The following is a 12,143-nucleotide window of genomic DNA, read 5'->3' as shown; positions in this document are numbered from 1 at the left end:
GCTTTGCAATTTTTTTTCACAGACAGTAGGTAAAAACAGAGTCCCTAAAGATGTCCTGATCCTGTGAATGTTAGGTTACAAGGTAACAATTCAGCTGACCTGAGGATAGGAAGAAGACCCAAGGTGGACCAGGTAGACCCAAGGTAATCCCAAGAGTTCTTCAGAGTGGAAGATGCAGAAACTGAGAAAGAGATGTGATAATTTAGGATGGGTCAGAGAGATCTACATCGATGACTTTTACAATCGGAAAGGCAGATATAAACCAATGAATGTAGGCAGCATCTACCTACAGGTAGGTGAAAACGGATTCTCTTCCAAAGCCTGCAGAAAAAAATCATGCAGATAACCCTGATTTTGGCCTATCAGATCTTTAATTTACAAACTCCAAAACAAAGGATTTGTGTTATTTTTAAGCCACAAAGTTTGTAGCAACAGAATTGTTATAACTGTTACAATTCTATTACAATTGTTACAGTAGCAATAGAAAACTGAGGAACTATTTCACATGCATTTTTCTTCATCAGTGTGTTCATATAGATTTTTTTGTTTGGGTTTGCTTTGCTCTATTTGAGGAAAAAGTCTCCCTGTGAAATCCAGGCTGGCCTTGAACGGGCGATTTTCCTGCCTTAGCCTCTCTAGTGCTGGGACTACAGGTCTGCTACTGTGTACATACAGCACCCACATTTAATTTTAAAAGGAATATTCTGGCTGCAAATACTTTGCCCATCTTCTCAGTGGAAGAAGGGGGCCTGTGCTCTTCAGTTTCATATAAGGCTGCTAATTTGGCGGGGAAGAAAGGGATGAATGTCAGGAGTGCTTTAGGGGCACAACTAGGACTTGGTGAATAGACATAGGTGGGAAATAAAGGAATTGGTATCAAGAATAGACTCATGTAGAGCATGGTGATATACTGTAAATAATGTAATTCCAACACTTCAGGCCAAGCAGAGGATGAGTTTAAAGCCAGTCTACTACCAAGAGACCTAGTCCAATTTGGATTACACACACACACACACACACACACACACAAAAAACAACAACAACAACAACAACAACATTGTCCTTAAAAGAGAAAAGGCATATTTGGGAGGCTAAGGAAAGAAGATAGAGAGTTAATGCAATCCAGGGATACACAGAACCCATTTCAAAAGGGAAGGAGGGAGGGAGGGAGGGAGGGAGAGAGGGAGGGACGAATAGGCTCCAGGTTCTGTCTTGAACACCACTATTAGTGGTTCTATTTACTAAAAGATAGGAGGAAAGATAAGGGGAAACAGGATCACCAAATAAAAGATACAAGTCTAATAAAATAATATTTAAGTGAAAAACCCAATGGAATATTTAGCAAATGAACAGATAAAAATATACAAGCATGGAGAAAAGACAGATCTCAGCTATTGACAAAAACTTGGGAAGGTATGAATAATATTTGAGCTCACTGAAATGAATAATGTCATTGGAACATGTGTAGAGTGAAAGGAAAGGCACAAGAGACTGCTGTTAGGAGCTCTTGTACCTAGCAGCTGGATAGGATGACAACCTAGGATGACTGAGGCAAGAGTGCTCTGACAGGAAGGGGAAAAACATGAGTATGTTTTAAGCACATGAAAGCAAACAGAAAGCATTTCAAGGAAGAGGTCAATTAGGTCAAGGCAGCAGGGGTCTCATAAAAAAAAATGTGAACTACATTGCCAATGCAGATGACACTGCTTACTTGGTCTTAATTGCAGAGATCTGGAGAATGAAAATTAGACTGGAGTAAAGTGAACATAAATTTGGAAGTGAGGAAGGGAAGACAAAGAACTAGTGAAGATTCTTTTGAAAAGTGTTATTTCACATGTCAATGAAATGGAGCAGTAAATCAGGGGTCTTGTTTCCTGTTGTTTGAGGGTTGGGAAGATGAGAGAGTTGAACATGGTTACAGAACAATGACCAGGATAAAAACATAAGGAAGTTAAAGGGTAATAATACAGTAATGATCATTGGTGATTAGAATGTATAGACATTAAGATAGGAAGGCAATAAACTGTAACATAATGCTAAAAATAGAATTTGGACATAGTAACTAGTGACATGGACACAAAATTACTAGATGTATATAGCCACTAACATTTCCTCTTTTGTTTTAGTTGGTTATATTTTATTACAATGTAGTAAGCTAGAGTTTATACTATGAATATAGTAAATAATTTAAGGATTGGAGCATGGCTCAAGTGGCAGTGTTTCTGCCCAGTGCTGCCACTAAAAAGAAAAGCACCGTAATAAAAAGAAAAAGTAATTTAAGATCATCTGGTATAGTACTCACGATACTTTAGAAATAGTTGCTTCTAGGAGCTTGGTCAATATGCTTACACATAGATTAAAGCAAGCTTAGTCTCAAACATGATTTACAAATAACATATATTCTAACTGCTACTTCCTGGGTCTCCTGTCACTGGTGTTTCACCAAGCATTACAGAAGGCTGAGGAAAATTAAACTTGCAAGGAAGCTGACAAATCAACCAACCAAGGTGAAAGTCTTTTCAAATCCCATAGATTGCCTAGCAAAGATGAGCCCTTAGCTCAAATCTTAGTACAAAAGGACTAACATGTTCTCTCCTTTTCCCCCAATACAGCTCTTAGTGCATTCATGGACAGAAAAGCCCAGTCTCAATCTCCTCCACCCTTAGTATTTCTATGTCAATCTGTCTCTCTTTTTAAACTGGGGATTAAACCCAGGGCCTCAAGCATGCTAGGCCAGCATGCTACTATCAAGCTACACCTAGCTTTTTTTTGAGGCAGGATCTCGCCCAAGCTGAATTTGAACTCAAGATCCTCTTACCATAACTACCTCAGCTAGATGAGATTATAGGCATGTGCTACCAAGCCCAGCTTCTGGTCCTTTTTATTTTGAGTCAGGGTCTCACTAAATTTCTCCTGCCTTTAGCCTCCAGTTGGGATTACAAGTTTTCAAGACCACCACATGCAGATTATAGTCTTCTCTCTTTTATTTAATGGGTGCTAATTTGAAGCTGAACCCTACTAAAACTACTCTTCTGACTGTAGTATGTCTCTAAAAGGAAAGGGTATGTACACATGACAAAAATAAATGACCAGCAATACATACTTAGTTCATTTTGGTACCTACTGTATCTTTTCAAAATTCATCTTTTTAAGATTAGTAACAGTACAATAGAATTAGAAACAGTACAATAGTGTTCAAATTGTTGTAGTCCCTGGGGATTTAGAATTCAATTTACTAGAATTATAATACCCATGAGAATAAGTTTAATAACTAATGTAAACAATGTTTAAAAAATGCTTATAACAAATGAAATCTGTGGTAATTCTAAGAGTCAGTCTATGTTCAAATTCCTTAGATTCAACTTGCTTCCCTAACTTTGAGAGTTCATGATCAGCACGTGCCTGGATTTCCTAAAAACCTGTAGAATTTTAATTCTCCTGCAGCCTTTCAATGGTCTTGCCTTCTTTTGTTAGAGAAAGCATTTCCCAGGAACACAAAATCAAATTACAAAGTAAAACTGACCAAATAATAGTTGTCTCCTCTCTGCTGAACAGATTTACACAGTGGAGCTGCCTGGCATGTTCCTTTTCTCTGATAGGGGGAGAGTTATTTTTCCAGACTCTACTACTTTGAGGTAACAAAGTAAAACATACTGGAAGTGTCTTGATTATAAATAAACACTTTGAGTGCTAGTTTCACAAGCATCATAGGCATGTATAAAAATAAATAACAAATCTATGTGCTCTTTACCCAGTTTTAAGCAAATATGAACATATTTTCTTATCTGCTTTGGCTCTATAATAGAAGAAAAAGCTATATATAACTGAAGGAGATTTACTTGGTTATCTGATATACCTAAAAGTATACCTCAATTAAAACATAAGTAGGTTCTATGCTTTCAAGTGTATATCACTAGATGTGTTTTAATAAACAATGTGTACTGCTATATTGTTTTAAAACTGTAAATAAACAGATGTCTCTATATAAGTTTGACAATTTGCTTTTTTTACCCAATACTGTGTACTTCCTCCTAAGTATAGATGTAATTCATTTGTTTTACTAGAGGATAAGCATCCAACTGAAAGAATAAACTAGCTTATTCATTTTTCTTCTAATGTACAAATGGATTTCACATTTTAAAAAGCTGCCATAATCACTCTTGTTATATGTTTGTTTGAAAAACTGCTTTAAGTTTAAAAAGGAAACTGGCTCCACAAAAATTTAGGCTATGGAAAAAAAGAATCTTGAAGTGAATGTTAACCCACCCAGATTAGGTCTAGGCCTTAAACCACCACCTTCCTGATACAGGTTGTGTGAACTGAAGAACTGACTCAGAAGAAAAATATTTAATAACATGATAATAAAAGGAAATATGAAACTGTAACCCCTCTTACAATACTTAGACAATAAAGAAATAAATTTTAAAAGAGGAATATGAGTGGGTTAATTTGTGGGAGTAATGAAACTAAAGCAATCTTCTTTCTGGGCATAATTCTCTGGCAGTGAAACAAACTCTACCACAAGGTCACACGTAGTGTTTTTCTCATTAAAACTGAGGAAATTACACATTCTTCGAACTTAAAAGAACTATATAATAACCCAAAGAAGTATACAATACTTTTATTTAGATGTTTTTGCTCTACCCACTTGGATCAACTAGTTTAATTCAACCACATTCAGAAAAACATCAAGAAACATCAACTGGGTACTGGAGGCTCATGCCTGTAATTGTAATTATTTAGGAGGCTGACATCTAGAAAGTTGTAGTTCCCAACCAGCCCAGGAGAAAAAAGTCCCAGAGACCCCATCTTTAAAATAACCAGAAAGGGGCAGGGCTGGATGTATAGCTCAACTGGTATAACACCAAGCAAGCAAGCAAGCAAGCATAAGGTTCTGAATTCAAGCCCTGGTAACTCCACACCCTTCCCCAAAGGACATAATCTAAAGATCCCAACATCAAACATACCTTGAGGAAAAGGAGCTACAGATAAGACAATGAGTGTAATGCTAAAAAAAAGAACCCAGTCATAATTTGTTGCTATTTTACTTGTGTTTACCTGGCATTTTCTTAAACATTGATACCTTACAAAATCTACTACTTTGTTATGGGAATCATTTGATTATCAGTGGAAAGAGATTTTTAAAAATCATTAAAAAAATAAAACAAAACTCTAGCTGGGCACTGGAGGCTTACACCTACTCGCTACTCAGGAGGCTGAGATCTGAGGATCTCGATTAAAGCCAGCCTAGGCAGCAAAGTCTATGAGACTCTTCAATTAACTACCTAAAACAACATCAACAAAACTAGAAGTAGAGCTGTGGCTCAAGTGGTGGAGTGATAGCTTTGAGGAAAAAAAGGCTTGGATTTCAAGCCCAGAACAGGCACAACTAATAAAAGAAAAGAACATTATTCCCTTACAAATGGAGCAATGTCATTCTTTCTGATAGATGCATAGAATTCCATTGTATATATGTACCACATTTTCCTATATCATTGTTGTAATTATTTTCAACATTCCATATGAAGCTGTGCCCTTTTTTTGTGTGTCTCTCGTATTCCCTTCCTGTGGTTGTACCCCTGCTATCACTGTATCTCATCTGAGTACCCTGGATACTGTATATATGGGTATTAGAACTAGGGAAGGAAAAGGTAATATTAAACTTGAGAGACAAAGGATGAAAAGACAAATGATTCCAAAAGCAATACTTACAAAACCACTTGGTGTAAAACAACTGTACAACTCATGGTGGGGGGGGGGAGGCAGAGGAAAAATGAGGGAGGAGGTAACAAGTTGAACAAGAAATGTACTCACTGCCTTCCATATGAAACTGTAACCCCTCTGTACTTCACTTTGACAATAAAGGAAATATATATGTGTGTGTATATATATATCTACATATCTATCTATCTATCTATCTATCTATCTATCTGTATCTTACTCTAAACTCGCACCAGTGGCTCACACATATAATCTTAGCTACTCAGGGGACTGAGATTTGAGGATTGAGGTTGGAAGCCAACCTTAGGCAGACAAAACCAAAGAACTCTTATCTTCGGAGAGATAAAGCTGGAAGTAGGGCTGTGGCTCAGGTGGTAGAGCACCAGCTTTGAATGAAAACAAAAACATGCAAGAGTGCAAAGTTCCAGTACTGGCAATAAGAACAACAAAAAACTCAAGAAAATCTCCAGGGGATGGGAGGGGAAAACTGGGATAAAGCAAAGGAAGGTTTGACAAAAAAGACATTCATTACCTGACCTATGAAACTGTAATCCCTTCACACATCACCTTTATAACAATAATTTAAAATTGTGTGAAAAAAATTTAATCTCCATATTTAACAGAATAGAATGTGTGTTTAATTCTGCAAACTTTTTGTTGTTGTTGTTGATTATGGGGCTTGAACTCAGGACCTAGGCACTATCCCTGATTTGCTTGAAGCTAATGCTCTACTTACTACTTTGAGCCACAGCGCTACCTCCTAATTGTGCAAAAGTTTTAAAAAGGGGCTGGGGATATAGCCTAGTGGCAAGAGTGCCTGCCTCGGATACACGAGGCCCTAGGTTCGATTCCCCAGCACCACATATGCAGAAAACGGCCAGAAGCGGCGCTGTGGCTCAAGTGGCAGAGTGCTAGCCTTGAGCGGGAAGAAGCCAGGGACGGTGCTCAGGCCCTGAGTCCAAGGCCCAGGACTGGCCAAAAAAAAAGTTTTAAAAAGCAAAAGGATTTCAAAGTCACTCAGCTCTTTAAAACATCAATGCAACCTGGCACTGGTGGCTCATACCTGTAATCCTAGCTACTCAGGAGGTTGAGATCTAAGGATCAAGGTTTGAAGCTAACCCGGGTAAGAAAGTCTGTGAGACTCTTATCTCCAATTAACCTCCAGGAAACTGGAAGTGGAGCTATGGCTCTAAGTGGTAGACAGCTAGCCTTGAGCAAGAGCACTGGGACACTGCCCAGGTCCTGAGTGCAAGCCCCATGACAAAACAAAAAACACCAAAGCAGGTCTTCAGGACAAAAATCACTCTAACTTCCTTCAGTTTTTCAACTTACCCTTACTTAGTCTCATATCAGTACAAAGTTATAGAAAGTTATTGTAAGCCAGTGATATTCTTTAGAAACACGTTTAGAAGGGACCTGGCAATAACCTGCTTTAAACCTGTTTTTCATGAAAAGGTAGGAGATGAGCAGTATTCTTTCCACCTTATCACACAAAAACTACAATCAGGACTCTTTGAAGTTCTTAAAATAACCTTTCTTCTTTAACAATCAAAATATCCAACATAAGAGCAGGTATTTTATAAGCTCAACACCCAGAATGCTGAGGAAGGAAGATCAAAAGTTCCATGCCAGCTGAGGACATGGTAGAGTGGCAGAGCACTTTTTCTGAGTTTGATTCTCAACACTACCAAAAACAACAACAATTCTAGGCCAGTAGTATATAGTAAGACCCTGGACCCTGGCTCACAACAAAAAAGACCAAAGTGTTTCAAATTCAGAAAGAATTTGGGCTGGGTTAAAGGAGTGACTCAAATGGTAGAGCACCAGCTGAGCAAGCATGAGAATCTCAGTGCCTTGAGTTCAAATTTCCTACAGTTCAAATTGCCAAAAAGGAAAAACAGGAAGAGGAGGATGTATTACAAATCTTTTTTTCCCTGTAGGCTAGTGCTCTACCACTTGAGCCACAGCTCCACTTCCAGCTTTTTCGTGGTTAAATGGAGATAAGATCTCAGCCTCTTGAGGGTAGCTGGCTAGGATTATACAGGAGCTACCAGGGCCCATACCAAATCAATTTTAAAAATAAATGGATTGCATAATGCTACTAATTTTCTCCAAAAATGTTTGGTCCTTTATTTTTCAGACCATCATCTTTTCAAATTTTGATATTATGAAATAGCTTTTGATTTTTCTTGCTTCAATGATGAACCTTGAATACCCATTGATTCTCATCCTGGTTTAGGAAGAAAGCATATTTTCTCTAAATATAAGCACCATAAATACACCTGGAAAGTCTCCTTGATTTAGGAAAATGAACTATAGTTGTTCTAGTAAAATACTAATTTTTAGGAGAAAAAGAGTCATGACGTAGTTGGCTCATGATGTAGTAGAAGAACATATTACCAATTATAAAAGGCATTAATATGTACTGAGCCCAGAGTGAAGGCACAGAGTGATCCCTGCTGACAGAGGGTGATGGGAAGTTGGAGGCTAGGCTAGACTACAACAGTTCAGGCCAGCCTGGGCTATATATACTGAGACATTGTATTCATACATGTATACATACATATAAACAATGTAAAGTTAATATGCACTGAATATTTACCATAATTAAGGCACTGTAATAAACATGATGTGAACCATTACATATGAAGGTATTAATATCAGAAAAGCGCTTTTCATTTCCAATTTAGAGATAAGGCAACTGGGGTAAAGAGGTTCAATAACTTGCTCAAAGATTTAAGTGGATGTGACTCATGGATAGGATCTTAACCACTAAACTTTGTATTATTGCAATTCATTGCAAAAGCAAATTCTTCACTGATTTAAGATTCATTAACTTGAAGATCAAGTGGTCACTCCAAATCGCACATATGTAAATATGTTATATAATTATATATAAAAAGTGTGTCCAACTGCTTTGTTGAATTTTCGTACCTGCTCAAAATAAGCATAACATCACTCTTTCGTTCCTTATAGCTGTTTAAAGAACATTTACAACTCACAGATATAAAAGCAACAGAGTAAATGTCTTCATTTGGGGACAGCACTTATTTCCTCCCCCATCCTACACCAGAAAGAAAATGCTCTTCCTAAGCAGTAAATTCGCTTCTACTAGTCTACAATTGCGTGTCTCCAACAATTACCTGGAGGAACAACGCCAGCCTGCGGAGCATTTCTTTTATGGTCGCCCCAATGTTCTTTTCCTGTCTTAAGGACGCTTTACAACTTATCCTATTACTCAACACGCTAGAGGACTTGGCTAAACTGCTAAAATAATTTTCTTCCACCACCACCACCACTACCACCACCACCCACCACCCCTCCCGCAACTGTCTTCAAGCCCCGATACCCTGGGTCCACTCACCACCAGGATTTGTACCCTGGGGCAAACTCGTCTGGATCACTCACCGAAGTCTATGACCTCAGGGACTCGGTCTTTTCTGCTCAAGCTCCTACTATGGGCATTTAATAAATTTTCGCGAATGAATGGGTGGAAAGAAGCGTGGGTGGCGGCGGGAAGAGAGGGCAAGAAGGAATTCCACGCAGTGGAGACTACCAAAGTGTCGTCCGTACTGGGAAGAGCGGAGCCGGGGGGAGAGGGAGGACCGGGGCCCAGGCCAGGGCCAGGGTACCACGTCCCGGGCTCCCCCACAGGCTCAGGCGCCGGCCGGTCGCTGGAACGCAGGGCGGGAGAGACGCGGGTGCCGTCTCCGCAGGCCACCGCAGAGCGGCCCGGGCCTCGGCCTGAGCCACCGCCTCGCTCCCGGACCCCAGTGTCCCGCACACAGGACGTCCCGGCGGACTAGCCCTCGGAAGCCCAGGGCCATCCGGGCACGCGCGCTGGCTCACCTGAAGCTCCACCGGCAGCGCCGTGCTCAGCTCTGGCCGCGAGCGCGACCAGCCCCGCGGATTCGCGAGATCAGCTGATTCACAGGGGCGGGGCCTCAGGGCCGGGGCGGAGCCGCACAAGTAGCTGAGCGAGGGTAGGGGGCGGGAAAAAGACCGCTACCAGTGGGAGGGTTCGGCGCGGGAGACGGTCGACGGCGTCTGATAGGGATCAAAATTACTCAGATCGCGTCGGACGCCACGGACTACGACCAAAGCAACACAGCCCGGACCGGAACCGCCAGGCCTAGGGTGCGCTTCAGCGATGATGCAACACGTAGTCATCCCGGCCAACCCCAGCGTTTCCATGGCAACGGGCGAGCCTCGTGTGTGTTTCTGTGTGTGTGTGTGTGTTCTAGCCTTTTTGTGAAGAAATAAGCCCCGCCAGACTTCTCAGTATACAATCAGTAAAATTAGTGTGCTTGCCCCGCGCACACTCACTCTTGGGTCGCAGCCCCATCCTCATCTCCACCCCTATCCTTCCTCCAGCCCCATCCTTCCCGCGCCCCGAGTCATCCCCTCACACTTTCACGGAGCCGCCCCTCTGGGCACACAGTGAGTACGAACTCTCTGTTGCTAGGGACCTGCACACCGATCTTGACACCAGCAACCACCGCGGTGAGACGAGCGTGAAAACGGCCCTTCTCCTCCAGCAAAGCCTCACCTCATTTGCAGCCCCGATGCTCCGCCCACCTGTAAAATTTACTGGGCTGCAGTTCAGCCAACCTCATTCCCAGGGCAGAAAATCACCCAACCAACCCTAAAAAATGGCACCTTTGTAAACTGAAGGTGTCCTGCAGCAGTCAGAACTGACACGCGGCCGGTCATTATGCGGTGCCTATCAAACAGTCACATTTACACGCTGCTACTCAGAATCTCTTCCATGCCTCTCTGCCTGTTCTCAACTCTCACACTCTTCTAACCTCTTACTGAACTCTATCCTCCCTCACCTTTTGGTAAAAATGAGACAGGATAGCTAGATGAAGAGATGGGGGAACTTAATAAATATGGGGGGGGGGGGGAAGCCAGACTCAGGTATTAAAACCGGGAAGTAAAAACTGGGGAGTGGGGGAACCCAGCAGTGAGCTCCCCTATCCTCTACTTATAGATCTCAAATTACAAAGATAACTGGTAATAGATTAGTCTGCACCTTCTTTCTCTTTTAAGCTGCAAGGCTTCTTGGGGTAGAGACAGAAAAATGAAATGTATGTCTGGGAAAGGGAAGTCCTAAAATTCACTTGTTATCCCTGTGTTTTGGACAGGCCTAGATCACATCCCCATGCTTTAGAATAATAAACTCTACCTAAGAATAATTAGGGATTGCTAGACAATATGACCACGCATATGCTCCAGATTGTGGTGGAAATAAAGTTCTGGAAATTCTTAAACAAGACTTTATAAACACCAATGGGAATGTAAAATTGTATCACTACTATGAAAAATGAGAATGGTAATTTCTTATAAATATGGTTTTAAGGGCTGGGAATGTGGCTTAGTGCTAGAGTGCTTGCCTAACATGCATGAAGCCCTGGGTTTAATTCCTCAGCACCAAATAAACAGAAAAAGCCAGAACTAGCACTGTGATTCAAGTAGTAGAGTGCTAGCCCTGAGGAAAAAGAAGCCAGGGACAGGGCTCAGGCCCTGAGTTCAAGTCCCAGGACTAGATAGATAGATATAGCATATATATATATAGCATATATGTGCTTTAAAAAAGTCTTCAAGTAATATCCATACCCTGCTCTGAGATGCCACCAGGTAATATTCTAAAGAGGCTCCAGCTGTCCTCTAGATTGATAAGAAACAATGTGAAGATTCCACCTGGAGGAACCTGAATACCAGACCTGTGAGTATGGCTTTTGAGACCTTCTAGACCAACTTAATCACCAGCTGAATGTAGCAGAGGGACACCAATGCAAAGTGGGGCAGAAAAACAGCCTCATCATATCCTGTCTGAATTCCTGACCCCATTCCTGAGACATGATAAGTTCTTGCTTTAAGCCACTAAGTTAGGCATGATGATTGGTTTTTGCAACTAACAACTGAAAGTGAGAAGACTGTGAGATGATAAACAAATATAAAATAGCCAGGTGTCTAAGGGTATAGAAGAGACAAATAGGGGGATTGCTAAAAATTACATGTTGGAGCCATAGTATCTACATTCTGATTTCAGCTTCAGCATTTGGCTTTGTAACATTGGTACAAGTTATTCAGTTCTATATGCTTTAGTTTCCTCATCCATAAATCATGCCTCACTTTGGAGGTGGTATGAGGACTAACTGATGTAATATGTGTGATGTGCTTAGAATGATGTCTGGCAAACAACAAATGCGATATACGTGTTCAGGTGTGTGTGGTACATGTGTCCAATCCCAGGGTAAGACAGGAAGACCAAGAGCTCAAGGCCATCTTGAGCTATATAACAACACCCTGTCTCAAGGACAAGGAAACCAACATGTGGTAGTGGTATTAATGAGACTAAAGAAAAGGAAAATAATAGAAAGAGAAGGGTGTAAAGGTGGATGGGAAATGTCTGTCTT

The 12,143-nt window shown here is 40.9% G+C and overlaps 1 protein-coding gene across 2 annotated transcripts in view; it reads right to left on the bottom strand.

The window, feature by feature from the left end:
• Als2 (alsin Rho guanine nucleotide exchange factor ALS2) overlaps positions 1-9,690 on the bottom strand; it is a 78,477-nt gene extending 68,787 nt beyond the window's left edge. The window contains exon 1 of one of the 2 annotated variants that reach the window (XM_048344952.1): positions 9,571-9,690. The gene's annotated coding sequence lies outside the window, so the exon portion shown is untranslated. Of the gene's footprint in view, positions 1-9,129; positions 9,271-9,570 lie in introns of those variants that run through there. The other variant, XM_048344953.1, reaches the window with a different exon arrangement.
• Positions 9,691-12,143: the final 2,453 nt, after the last annotated feature.

Source organism: Perognathus longimembris, chromosome 4 (assembly GCF_023159225.1).
Source record: "Perognathus longimembris pacificus isolate PPM17 chromosome 4, ASM2315922v1, whole genome shotgun sequence".
Lineage (NCBI taxonomy): Eukaryota > Metazoa > Chordata > Mammalia > Rodentia > Heteromyidae > Perognathus > Perognathus longimembris.
The sequence above is the reverse complement of the archived record's forward strand: the minus strand, read 5'-3'. Positions and strand labels throughout refer to the sequence as shown.